This window comes from Bos indicus x Bos taurus, chromosome 8 (genome assembly GCF_003369695.1).
Source record: "Bos indicus x Bos taurus breed Angus x Brahman F1 hybrid chromosome 8, Bos_hybrid_MaternalHap_v2.0, whole genome shotgun sequence".
In the NCBI taxonomy this organism is placed as follows: domain Eukaryota; kingdom Metazoa; phylum Chordata; class Mammalia; order Artiodactyla; family Bovidae; genus Bos; species Bos indicus x Bos taurus.
The window spans coordinates 64,099,171-64,113,661 of record NC_040083.1 but is presented as its reverse complement, the minus strand read 5'-3'; the positions used below and the strand labels follow the sequence as shown (position 1 = coordinate 64,113,661).

The 14,491-nt window shown below is 40.8% G+C and overlaps 1 long non-coding RNA gene across 2 annotated transcripts in view; it reads left to right on the top strand.

Annotated features, from left to right (window-relative positions):
- The window catches only part of LOC113897250, a 493,455-nt gene extending 484,743 nt beyond the window's left edge, over nucleotides 1-8,712 (top strand). For both annotated transcript variants that reach the window (XR_003512307.1, XR_003512306.1), the window contains 2 exons: nucleotides 6,155-6,462; nucleotides 8,389-8,712. This is a non-coding gene — a long non-coding RNA (uncharacterized LOC113897250). The remainder of the gene's footprint in view (nucleotides 1-6,154; nucleotides 6,463-8,388) is intronic.
- The last annotated feature ends 5,779 nt before the right edge of the window (nucleotides 8,713-14,491 follow it).

Sequence of the window (14,491 nt, the reverse complement as noted above, 5' to 3'; positions counted from 1 at the left end):
GCAATAGGTATGCTTCCCAGATCCTTCCGTGAAAATAGTCACCTTACAGGTATGGTGGGACTGTGTGGATGAAGTAGCTCTTGGGAATTAACTGGTTCACATCATTAAAAACAACTAATTTGCAGATTTGGGGTAAGTTAGGTTTATAGGCTGGCTATTGATAGGAAAGGAAAAAAAGCTCTGTATTGTGAGTATGTACATTTTCAAGATATGCCAACAAAAATGCTGAAGACCTTGTTCTCCAAGGGAAACTTTGGTAGATAAGAAAGCTAGGGGTGCTGGCCAACCCTGAGCTGTGTAAATAAATGCTGGGCCAAAGATGTTAAAGGGTTACTACTTTTACAAGGAGGGGAAGAACTCAGAAATGGAGGACTCAAAAACATGGGTGATGCCATGACCTGGTAGCTAGGAGAGAGGACTGAGAAGGTGCAGTGTAAGCCCAAGGATGCACAGTATAGTTTTAAGGTTAATTAATGTGAGCTAAAGGGTGTACAGTGTCAATGTCTGCTGTATCAGAAGTTATAAGTTTGGAAGGTGTTATGAAAAATGGGATTTGACCAGGGGAACCGTATATACCCGAAATTTTGCTTTCCCCAATTATCAATAGTTTGTTCCTTAAGAGGAGTTCAAGGAAGACAGATATGGTCAAGAGTACCAAAATATGACATTGACCAAGACTTCAGTACTAAAATCTATTGTAGAATTCCAGTAAGCTAGGCTAGACCATGTGAGGGAATCCCTGTTTCTAATCAGAACAAGCCATATGATTCGTTAATATTTCATTGTACTTAGGGAACTATCCAAAGTAGATATACCTGGGATTGTTGGTATTTGTGTCAAACTTGGCTGTCCCTCTCTCAGGAGTCTTCCCACTCTGGGTCCATCCAGCATCTGGCTCTGCTATTTCTCACCAAGGATAAAACTGAAAAACATAGAGAGGAAGCTAAAGGGAGAAAGATTTTAGCTGATTGAGGAAGAACTTTCTAATGGTCCAGCTCTCCGTGATAGAAAGATTGCCTCTGAAGATTGTTAAGCTCTCTGTCTCTGGAGAGAAACTCATCAAGACCTGTCAACTTTTATTGAAAATGCTGTAGAAAAGTTGAGAAAGAGGATAGACCCTTTCCATTTTTAGCATTATGATTCTGAATCACTTTACTCCAGGCCTCATCTTTAAAATAATCCCTGAGGTCCATTGCTGCTCTGTAATAATGAAAATTATTATCCATAAAATTATTATCCTTAAAAATGTTGCCACATATTTTGGTGCTTTGTAGGTGAAGAGAACAGAATGAATAAAAGCTTGATAAACAAAAATTTAGGGAATTCATTACCACTAGACCTGTCTTACAAGAAACGCTAAAGGGAGCTCTTCAAGCTGAAATGAAAGGACAGTAATTAACAATGTAAATCATATGAACATATAAATCACTGATAAAGAAAAATACTTAAACAAAGGCAGAATTGTCTAATATTGTAATGATACATAAATCACTTTCAACTAGTATAAAAGTTAAAAAAGCATTAAAATAACTATAACTATAATAATTTGTTTTTCATATACAATATAAAAAGATATAAACTGTAACATCAATAACCTAAAATTTGAAGGGACGGAGAAATAAAAGTATAGAGTTTTTGTATGCAAATTTGAAGTTGTTCTCCACTTTAAACAGGATAACTATTAGATATTTTATGTAATTCTCATGGTAACCAGAAAGGAAAAAACTGTAATAAATACATAAAAGATTAAGAGTGAAGAATCAAAGCATACCACTACAAAAAGTCATCAAATCACAAAGGAAAACATCAAGAGATGTGGAAAGAAACTACAAGACAGTCAGAAAACAATGAACAAAATGGCAATCATAGGTCTTACCTATCAGTAATAATTTTAAACATAAGTGGTCTAAATTCTTCAATTAAAAGACACAGGATAACCAAATGGGTTAAAAAAATGATATGTTATCTATAATTAAAAACTCACTGTAGCTTTAAGGACACATACAGGCTGAAAGTGAAGGGATAGAAAAGATACTCCAAGCAAGTGTCTACCAAAAGAGGTCAAAAGTAGATATACTTATATCAGACAAAATAGTCTGATATAGAATAGTCAAAATAGTTAAAAATGGTCATGATGGGGCTTCCCTGTGGCTCAGTGGTAAAGAATCCACCAGCCAGTGTAGGAGACAGAAGTTTAATCCCTGATCTGGGAAGATCCCACATGCTGCGAGGCAACTAAGCCCGTGCACCACAACTTCTGAGCCTGTGCTCTAGAGCCTAGGAACCGTAACTCCTGAGCCCATGCGTCAAAACTGCTGAAGCCCACTTGATCCTGTGCTCCACAAGAGAAGCCACTGCAATGAGAGGCCTGAGCACAGCAACTACAGATAGCCCTGGCTTCCCTGCAATCAAAATAAAGCCCACACAGCAACAGAGACCCAGCACAGCCAAAAATAAAGACATAGATAAAAATTCTTTTTTAAAACCGTTATGAGATTTTTAAAAAGTCATTATACAGTTGACCTTTGAACAATGTGGATTTGGATTGAATGAGTCCACTAATATGTGAATTTCTTTCACCAAATGCCCTACAGTACTACACGATCCACCTACACGATCCACAGTTGGTTAAATCCAGTGGATGCAGAACTGCAAATATGGAGGGCTGCCTATAAAGTTATATGCAGACTTTCATCGCTACAAAAGGTTAGTGCCCCTAACACTTGCATATTTTAAGGATCAATTATATAATAAAAAAGGGCCAATTCATGGAGAGGATATAACAATTTAAAATATTTGTCACCCAACATTCAGAGCACCTAAATATATGAAGCAATATTAAAAGAACTGAAAGGAGAAATAACAATACAGTGATAGTAGGAGACTTTATTATCCCACTAACAACAAGGGGTAAAACTAATAAGAAAGCAGCAGATTTATACAACACTATAGACCAATCCTAAAGGAAATCAATCCTGAATATTCATCGGAGGGACTGATGCTGAGGCAGAAGCTCCAATACTTTGGCCACTTGATGCAAAAAGCCAACTCATTGGAATAGACCCTGATGCTGGGAAGGATTGAAGGCAGGAGGAGAAGGGGATGACAGAGAACAAGATGGTTGGATGGGATCACTGACTCAATGGATATGAGTTCGATCAAGCTCCGGGAGACAGTGAAGGACGGGAAGCCTGGCATGCTGCAGTGAAGGGAGTTGCACAGAGCTGGACATGCCTGGGCAACTGATCAACAACATAGACTAGTCACAGGCCACACTGAACATTCTCCAGAAAAGACTACATGTTAGGCTACAGAATAAGTGGTTACAACTTCAAGAAGGCTGATTTCACATCATATATCTTTTTCAGTCACAATGGTATGAATCCATAACAGGTGGAAACTTGGAAATTTTGCAATACATGGGAATTAAACACATACTGCTAAACAACCAATGGGTTAAGGAAGAAATCAAACAGAAATCAAAAATATCTTGAGACAAACAATGGAAATACAGCATACCAATATTTATGGGATGCAGCAAACACACTTCTAAAAGGAAAATTCATAGCTATAAACACCTATGTTAAGAAAAAAAGAATAATCTCAAATAAATAACATAACATTTCAAGAAAGTAGAAAAAGAAGACCAAATTAAGCCTAAAGTTAATAGAAGGAAGGAAATAATAAAAGACTTGAGCAGAAATAAGTGAAATGGACAATAGAAAAACAGTAGAAAAGATCCATGAAATTGTTTGTTTTTGAAAGACAACTAAAATTACCAAACCTTTAGCTAAACTAAGAAAAATAGGGGTCATCCAAATAAATAAAATGATAAAAAGAAGACATTACAACTGACACCACAGGTGTCAGAAGGATCGTAAGAGATTGCTATAAACAATTATACAGCAACAAATCAGATAATCTAGAAGAAATGTTTAAATTCCTAGAAATGTGCAACCTACAAAGATTGAATTATGAAGAAATAGAAAATCTGAACAATAGCAAGTAAAGGGATTGAATTAGTAATCAGAAACCTCTCAACCTCCCGGTAGAAACCAGACAGCCTCACTGGTGAATTATATCAAACATTTAAAGAAGAATTAATGCCAATCTTCCTCAAACTCTTCCAAACTTGAAGAGGAGGGTACACTTCCAAGCTCATTTTATGAGGCTAGTATCATTCTGATACCAAAGCCAGATAAAGACTCTAAAAGAAAAGAAAATTACAAACTAGTAAACTGATGAACATGATATAAAAATTCTCAACCAAACTCTAGCAAAACTGAATTCAACAACACATTAAAAGAACCACGATCAAATGAAATTTATCCCTAGGATATAAAAACAGTTCAACATACACAAAGCCATATGTATGACACATCACATTAACAAAAATTATGGTAAAATCATATGATCATCTCAAAAGATGCAGAAAAAGCATTTGACAGAATTCAACATTCTTTCATGATAAAAACTTTCAACAAATTAAGTATAGAAGTAACATATTCAACATGATAAAAGCTATATATGACAAGCCACTGGTTAACATCATATTCAGCAGTGAAAAGCTGAAAGTGTTTTCTTTAAGATCAGGAACTAAACAAGTGTTTTATCCAAGATCTCACCACTTCTATTCAACCTGCTACTGAAAGCCCTAGCCAGAGCAGTTAGGCAAGAAAAAGAAGTAAAAATATCCAAGTTGAACAGGAAGAAGTAAAATTGTCTGTATGTATATACAATGGAATATAATCCAGGCTTTTTTAAAAAAGGAAAGAAATCCTATTTGCAACAACATGGATGAACCTTGAGGGTATTATGCTAAGTGAAATAAGTCAGACAAAGAACAACAAATGCTATACGATCTCACTTATATGTGGAATCTTAAATAAAAGTTGAACTCCTAGAATCAGAGTAGAAAGGTTGTTGCCAGGACTGGGAGGATGGGGAAAATGGAGAGACCCTTGTCACAGGGAACAAACTTTGAATTATAAATAAGTTCTGAGGATCTAATGTACAGTATGGTGACTGTAAGTAACAATACCATATTTTGCAAACTTGAAATTTTCTGAGTAGGTCTTAAATCTTCTCACCACAAAAAAAAAGAAAAGAAACTATCTGAGGTGATGGATGTGTTAACTTTATTGTGGTAATCATCACACTACATATAATATATTAATATATAATTTTTCATGTTGATATTCCATTTGAAGGAAAACCATTGGATGTCCATTAAGTGAAAGGGAAGAGAGGCCAGTAGGGAAAAGGAAAAAGTAAAATAGCAGACTGCATTGTCATTATTAGAGATAAATATGAGGTCATTATGATTATTATAAAGAATAATGTATCTGCATGTATCATTCATTTTGTCTAATGTTTTATCTATTCATGCTTTTCCCTCCAGAAATAATTTGCCTTCACATGGTATATAATCCAGTTTCCCAAGCCGCTTTAGGAGATGCCAAATATTTAATGACATCCCACCTAGAAACAATAAATACATTTGAGTCAGTCAGACTCCTGGGGAAAGGGATACTGAAAATTTGATGAAAGGGATTAATAAATTATAACCAGGCTATTAAGATGTGAATCACTAAAGACTCCTGACACTCTTTTCCTTTGTCTAATTAGAATTAAGAAACAAATAAACAGACTCACTTCCCTGTGCTTAGATTTCCTCCCCTTCCTTTCTGAGGCCAGTTGGTTGGTCTAGTTCATGAACTTTCATTTAGACGTTAGGATGGCTTTAATCAGTCTGCAGTAAGGGTCTGGACTGCTCAGAGGCAGTACACAGGTGCTTTAAATCAGACGCTGTGACCATTTGGTGAGATGCCAGTCACACAGCTGGGAACAGGGAAGAGCCAATTTGTAGGCCATGGGGTTTCTTCCCAATCAAAGTGCTCCTACCAATGGATCTCAGGGCCTACTTCAAGCTGGCATAGACCCAGGCTTCCTAAAAGGAACCTTAAGATTGTCTCAGCCACCCCTTTTTTGTATAAGCAGAAATTTACAAAAGTTTGAAACTTGTCTCAAAGGAGAGGGAGCAGGTTGTCCAAAGTTACACAACTTTTGATAGCAAGGCTCACTAAAGAACTTGGGTCTCCTGACCCCTGGACTGCTGCTGCTCTCTCTCCATCTATTTCTATATCTATTGCAGGGCCCAGATCCAACAGCTCTGAACTCCCCCATCCAGTCACTGGACCACCTCTAGAACACAGCATCAGAGGACAGCTGTAGGATCTCACTTACATGTGGACTCTTAAAAGGCTGAACTTATAGAATCAGAAGACAGCTAAAGCCTCACGTAACGGAAGACTATCCTTGCGCCCCACTGTGGGTGAAAGATCCATGTCTCCTCCCTCTGTGGAGCCCGGACATCACACTCATTTGGTATGAGTGCCTACACTCTGTCACTCACCTTTGCATCCTAGAGCCGGACCAGTGCCCAGGAAAGGAGTCCATGGGGTAAAAATCACTTAAATGAAAGAATCATGAGAGTTTATCTAATTTCAGAATAATTTCTTTTTTTTTTTTTTTTTTAGTGCACAGTGATGCAATGTCAAGATTGGTTAAAAATGTGTTTTCCTCCAATATTTCATGGATTCTTCTTCAAGACAAATTTTCAATAAACTTTTGCTCAGGTTTTCTATATTGATGCTAGGTAAAAAGGAAAGTAAACACAGGAGCCACCATCCTCTGGGGCTCACAGTCTAGTGAAGGAAACCCATGTCCAGACGGTTGTGATCTGGGGTGAAGGTACACCATGAGAGGGTGAATCATTGAGGGACGTGCAGATCAGAGGCACGGCAGAAGTGACACTGAGCTGAGGGTTGAAGGATAAGTCAGTGATGACAAGGTGATGACAAGGAAAGGTGTTTCAGACAGAAGGAACAACATGTACAAAACCATGAAATGAGATGGCGTGAGAAAGCATGCCCGAAGATGTAGGGAAGAAGGAAATTGGCAAATCTTAAACAAAAGAAATCCCATTTGTTTGTTTCTCTGCTTGTTTGCTTTCCCAGAAGAGGTCATTGTTGAATAGAGGAAGAAGGACTGGATTTGGAAATTGAATAGCTCAAAACAATAATGAGTCTGTTTATATTAGCTGAGTTTATATTGTACATGCCAGGCTCGGTTACACAGCTACCACATGCTGGAGAATATATGTTACCCCTCACCATTTAGAGCTGGGGAAACTGATGCTCAGTGAGTACTAGCAGGACTGTTTTGCTTCTTGCTCCTGTTTGTTGAGACCCTGGGATGTAGCATAATCCACCACTTAAGACACAGTACAAGGCTATATGATCCCAATCCTGGTAGAAGTTTCCTTCTGTCATAAAAAGCTGCAATCTCTACTTCTTCCCTGAATGTCCACGATGACTTCTGCCAGAGGATACAGGAATATCGCAGAGCCTTCCAAAGCATGGGAGAACACTGCTCCACCCACTCTCCTGCTCACGCGCCTCTCAGCAAACTTTCCTCATAGGCCTGGAAGTGTGCCCCTTGGGGTGTGGGGGAGCTGGGATTGCCCTGCCTCTCCCATTTTCCCAAGTACTTGCTCCCCTTGTCCCATCCACTTGTGTCTTCTTCAGATACTCCCATTCACTCAGCACTTCTGGCTCCTCAGATTCACAGTTACTGTGTCAAACTTAGAGCCTCTCACCTTTTCCAAGGAGGCCCCATCCCCTTGCACACAGAATCACTCCTTCCGCTGGGCACTCCCTGCCCTTGGGGGCTTCCCTGAGAGTTGTCAGAGCTCAGTTTATTCTGCACCCACAGAAGACTGAGACTCATAGAAGGCAAGTCTTTGGACTCTTTTGCACCAGTTGAGTAAACAGTTGGCCTCTGGGCCATCAATGGGCTGAATCCAGAGGAGATTCAAGCCCTGACTTCTGTCCCTTCTTGGTGCCAGGAACAGCCTGCATTAGAAGCTAGTGAAACAGTGTCCTTGCCGGTCACCATGCCGGTTGATGAGGCAGGCAGGTGCACCTGGGTAGACTTCTTGCTCTGATATACTTCTGGAAGTTCCATGGCCCATCCTCACCTCCAACCCCGCATGGAGCCAGGAGACGGTAACGGAATGTGACCAGGGTTCTTGAGCAGCCCCACTGGCCTGCTTGGTCCAATGCATATATGTCCCCAGTGCATCCTGCCTGAAGCATTTGTCCTTTCTAGAAAGTAGAAAGAACTGCTCCCTATTTCCTGTGTATGTATTTTCTCCCTCCTAATTGTATTCCTTTGGTCCTTTTAATGATATTTTGCACGAGAGTGGTATAAAACATGTATTCATGTGTCTTTCTTGCATCCTACTGAAGCTTTTAAATAGGTAGATTTCTTCTAAGAAACATTTTTCTTTTCTGAAATAATTTTTCTATTTCTTTATTTTTGGAGGTTGTGGCGGGGGGAGGCACACCATACAGCATGTGGGATCTTCCTCTCCCAATCAGGGATGAATTCCATGCCCCCTACAGCAGAAACTTAGAGTCTTAACCACTGGACTGCCAGGTAAGTCCCTCTGGAAACATTTCTAATGGAGGAATGCTCAGTACTATGACCCTTTCAGTGCTAATTGGCTCATTCTGTCATCACTGAATTTGAAAGTCAGCTCCTCCAGGTACCATCTGATTTTGAACCAATGACAACCTGAGTCAGTTTTCTCATCTGTAAAATGGGAGTGATGACACCTTTTCCATGTTGTGTTCAGTCGCTCAGTCGTGTTCAACTCTGGGACCCCATGGACTGCAGCATGCCAGACTTCCCTGTCCTTCACCATCTCCTGGAGCTTGCTCAAATTCATGTCCATTGAGTTGGTGATCCCATCCAACCATCTCATCCTCTGTCATCCCCTTCTCCTCCTGCCTTCAATCTCTCCCAGCATCAGGGTCTTTTCCAATGAGTTGGCTCTTCCCATCAGGTGGCCAAATTATTGGAGCTTCAGCTTCACCATCAGTCCTTCCAATGAATATTCAGGGTTGATTTCCCTTAGGTTTGATTGGTTTGATCTCCTTGCTGTCTCAAGAGTCTTCACACCACAGTTCGAAGGCCCCAATTCTTTGGCATTCAACCTTTTTTATTATCCATCTCTCACATCCATACATGAGCACTGGAAAAACCATTCCTTTTACTATACAGACCTTTGTAGGCAAAGTAATGTCTCTGCTTTTTAACATGCTGTCTAGATTTGTCGATTATTTTCTTCCAAGGAGCAAGCATTCCATAACGTGGTTGTAAACTTGAGAAATAATTACAAATTGCACTTAATAAATCACTGTCCTACTGTGTTCAAGAAAGGTAAAGTGTAATCTACATAGACACTTCCTTCTACACTAGCTTTCTAATCCTCTGGAGAAAAATGGTTCAAACCCCACATATTCCAGAAATAAGTCAAGTAAACTAATATGAAAAGTGCCTATTATATCAGAAACTGGACTTCTTTATTTATAAATATTTGTTGACATGTTCTATATGACAAACACATAGAAAAACACCGGTTTGCAACTCTGTGGACCTAAGCAACATGTTTGTCAGTGAGTGTCAATGCTATAAAGTGAAAATTTATTCTTAGAAAATATTTCCCTATTTCGCTGCTCCAAGTCTTAGCTGCAGCAAGGGAGACCTTGGATCCTCATTGTGGCATGTGGGATCTTTGCTGTGGCCTGCAAACTCTTAGTTGCAGCATGCAGGATCTAGTTCCCTGACCAAGAACGGAACCTGGGCCCCCTGCATTGGGAGTGCAGAGTCCCAGCCACTGGGCCACCTATGACTGGTGGTGCCTGGAGACCCCTGGACTTCTCTTTTTAACCTTAGTAAATTAGTTTCACTGAAAAGATGGACAGCAAGCCACAATGAGTTGTGATGTAAACTTGCCATGACTTACACATCCCCTCCATACTCTACACTAGTGTGTCCACATCAAATCTCCAAATACAAATATCAGATAGTGGTTTCCAGGCAAAGACATCAGGCAGAGCTCATATCTCCCAAGTCTCAACCACCACTAGGCCAGAAATGATAATCATTTAAGAATGTTAATTGAATGCTATAATTACAGTCAGTGCCTAATAGGCATTTTGCACTGATGTTGTGCACTGCCAAGAAAATATTTACTTGGCTAACTCAAGTCCATGAACAAGTCTATTTTTTTTTCCACAACAGAAATAATGCTTTAATTTTTCATCACCAGACACACCAGAGTGAAGTCTCTTTGATATTTCAAGCATAATCAAGATGTCTCTTAGGCTTTTGCGTCTTTTATAAATCATATGCTTCCTTTCTTTGTAGGTTCTATACCTAAGTCTTATGTGGATTCTTTTGTATTCCTTACTGGCTTTTAATGAGATTAGCTCTTTACTGAAGTTTTATTTGGGGGCAAGGCAGGAGAGGTTAGCTGCGGAGGAGATGGGGGGCATGAAACTTTGGTTCAGCTTTCTTGTTACAATGTCCCTTTCATCAAATTCACTATTTCCCTTGCACGCAGATGCTTATTTTCCTTCATATTTTTAGCCAACACTGTTCACAGCAAAGCCTTTTAAATCACAGGCTCTCTGGCAAATAGCAAAGGCTGCCTCCTCAGCCTCCTTCCACCCATCCCACCTTGGGCTTGACCAGCAGTTGGCCTCAGGTTGTAGAAATGGTAGACCCATATGATTTGCCTTCAGCACCAACTTCCCAGTCATCTCCAGGGATGCACTGTTCCTCTCCAGGGTCACTCCTGTTCATCTGTGACCCATGCAGCCCTGGACCAGGTCATTCTCACCAAAGGCTCCTTTGGGGGCAGGAATTCTCATATTTAGGAAATTTCTCTCTTGCTCAAGCCCTGAGGCAGTCTCTGTGCCTCTCTTACTTTCCTCCAGATTTCACAGTATTTGGTAGGTATGCTTCATAGTTTGTGGCCTTTTCCTCTTTCATTGAAGATGAAGGGCTTTCCCCCCACCCCCTTTTTAAAAAATCTGTTGTTTTTGGTGGGTTTGTAAGAAGAGCGAGAACCTTGTGCTACAGTCTTCACTCAGAGTCCTAATTGCCTTTTAAAACCCAAACCCTTCACTTATTTTTTATCCTTTTTGTATTGTGTGTACTTCTGCAAATTGCTTCAAAGCACACTATGGAATAAGGTGGCGGTGCATGTACATACATTTTTGACATGCCACATTCATCCATTTGCCTCTCCCTAAGCAGATGACACTACCCTTATGGCAGAAAGTGAAGAGGAACTAAAAAGCCTCTTGATGAAAGTGAAAGAGGAGAGTGAAAAAGTTGGCTTAAAGCTCAACATTCAGAAAACGAAGATCATGGCATCTGGTCCCATCACTTCATGGGAAATAGATGGAGAAACAGTGGAAACAGTGTCAGACTTTATTTTGGGGGGGGGCTCCAAAATCACTGCAGATGGTGACTGAAGCCATGAAATTAAAAGACTCCTTGGAAGGAAAGTTATGACCAACCTAGATAGCATATTCAAAAGCAGAGACATTACTTTGCCAACAAAGGTCCGTCTAGTCAAGGCTATGGTTTTTCCTGTGGTCATGTATGGATGTGAGAGTTGGACTGTGAAGAAGGCTGAGTGCCGAAGAATTGATGCTTTTGAACTGTGGTGTTGGAGAAGACTCGAGAGTCCCTTGGACTGCAAGGAGATCCAACCAGTCCATTCTGAAGGAGATCAGCCCTGGGATTTCTTTGGAAGGAATGATGCTAAAGCTGAAACTCCAGTACTTTGGTCACCTCACGTGAAGAGCTGACTCATTGGCAAAGACTCTGATGCTGGGAGGGATTGGGGGCAGGAGGAGAAAGGGACGACAGAGGGTGAGATGGCTGGATGGCATCACTGACATCGATGGAGTCTGAGTGAACTCCGGGAGTTGGTGATGGACAGGGAGGCCTGGCGTGCTGCGATTCATGGGGTCGCAAAGAGTCGGACACGACTGAGCAACTGAACTGAACTGAACTGAAACTTTGATTTATGTTGTTGTTTTTTTTCTTTTGGAAGCCTTTTCATTCTTTATTTCCTTTTCTGTCATTTCTCTCATCCGATCTGGAAACGCTCCTATTCTCTAAAAAAGCTCAAAGAGATATTCTTTGAGCCTCTCTACTCCTCTAGCCAGAAGAGCAAACTGCACTTGTCAGAGACACAATTAGTTCTCTCCCTTCACGGCCAAACCGTGTGCCCTAAATCTCTAAAGATTGGTTCCCTCATTGTCCGTGCATCCTAACTCTCCACACAAACCACCAGTGACGTGGCTCCACTCACAACTCTCAGTCACTGCCATGGAAACTGCCTCATTCTGGTCTTGATTGAAAGGGCTTCTGGGAGAACTGCTTTTAGGCACTCCACACCACTCCCCTTCTCTGTAGACCTGCTGCATATTAGAGACGAGCCCCTCGTTACCTGAAGGGCCCCTCATTTCTTCCACCCACATCCCTGTGGGGCTGTTAAGCAATATAAGCATGGCATAGCAGCATCCTGCTCACCAGAGTTCCCACCTGCTTCCTGCACCTGTTTTCTTGGGTCCCTGATCCAAGGAGAAAGAAAAGATGAGTCAACCTTGCATGTATGTTTATCCTGCTGGTGGGATGTCATTAAATATGGAAAATCATGCAAATAGAGTTCCCAAAAAATGGATCTCTGGATAGTAAATTCCCCCTGGATTCACTGTGTTCACAGCTGGGAAACCTGGCTCCTCAAAAAAGACACTTCCAAGATCCAGAATAAAGGAGAGAGGATAAAGCCATGGCCTCTCAGTGGTGTGAACAGAGCTGCAGATGTGAGAGCCTGGGTACAGGGGCAATAACTTCTGCTAAGGCTGCCATTCACCAAGACCTCCTACTCACAGCAATTGTAAGAGGAGCCATCCAGTCCTCCCAATAATCCTGCCAACGATTACCTCCATCTTATACATACACATATTGAGGATTCTGGTAAAGAATGGAAGGAACCATATTTTTTTTTAAAAGGGTGATTACACCATTAATTATTATTCATTAAATCAAAAATGTCTTCACATGTGCCTTTGAGTAAGTCTTACAGGAAGCTACCCTGAGTCCGAACCTTTAAGCAATTTGAGGTTAGAGATCAATCTCTCCTGAAGCCCTTTTGGGTAAGAGATTAAAGCCTATTTCTCTCCCAGGCCAACACACTGCTTCCCAATGTCAGTCATTGATACAAAAGTTCCCCTACACAAGTCGCAATATCCAAACATATCATGCCAGCTTCATTTTTGCCACTGCAACTATAAATATGATTAAATAGTACTTTCCAACTATATCAAAGATCTTAAGGTTTTTGAACCAGCCGACAACTGAAGCCTAAACAGGCAATGTGCTCAACTCAGTTTCTTTTTTTGAACTGTGTAAAGACAAAAAGTTAGTATCATGAGAAAAAAAATATTTTCTCCCTGATGTTTTCTCTTTTAAAAAAATTAATTTATTTATTTTAATTGGCAGCTAATTACTTTATAATATTGTGGTGGTTTTTGCCACACATTGAACCATGTAAAGACAAAAAGCTAGTATTATAAGAAAAAAACTATTTTCTCCCTGATGTTTTCATAACTCCCTCTAGTATTGAAAAAAGTGAAAACAGTACATGAATGCAGCCCCAGTACAGATCCCCACAGTCTGCATGGACTAAGGAGAAGAGGGAGCGCTCTGAGAGAGCTGCAGCTCTGAAAGTGCAGAAGGCTGTGAACGCCGGTGCCGGCAAGTGTCAGGGAAAAGCAGAGACACTGCACACTCCAGGGATGCAGGGAAGGCACATTTATTTATTCTGCAGATTAAGGGAAAACTGTTGCATGGTCCCATCCACAAAAGCAAGAGATCCAGTATCTTATCCTAATAGCTCCCTCCCCTTCCCTAAACTGTATGAAAACTCCAAGAGATTACACATTTTGAAACTCTTGTTGGGTAGGGAAGACCTCCTATGGCTCTCTTCCTCGGACCCTGGAACTAGCCATCCATTCAGAGCCCCCATCATGTATCCAGTGTCCTCCCATCTATCCAGTGCCCTCCACCATCTGTCCAGTGTCCCCCACCGTCTATGCATCCTGGTCTAGTGCTGCTACTCTTTCATGCAGAGAAGTCTTGCCGGCCAAAACAGACCTTGAGAACGAGGTCGATTTTCAGTACCCAGTTCTCTTTCATGTACCTTCCAATGCCCCATACCCCTAGAGGAGCAATGCCAAAGCTGGTTCCAGCATCTCCCCACTGTGAAATCTGCAGCCATCTTCCCAGGAACTCACCAGGGTTCAGGCTGCCTACTTCTTCAACCTCACTAAACTATGTGAACATTCCACTGTTTTCTTCCACAGATGTATTTATGAGTTCATCAGAGAAGGTCCAGACCTCGGAAAAACAAAGCCCAAACCAACCCAAGTAAAATAGTTTTATTTAGTAGGTTGAAGGGATTTTAAGTAGGTACTTACAGAGTGCCTGGTAGATGCCAGGTATTAGTCATAAGTTCTTCAATCCGCACCACAATGCTTTGCCATAGATAGAGAAGCTT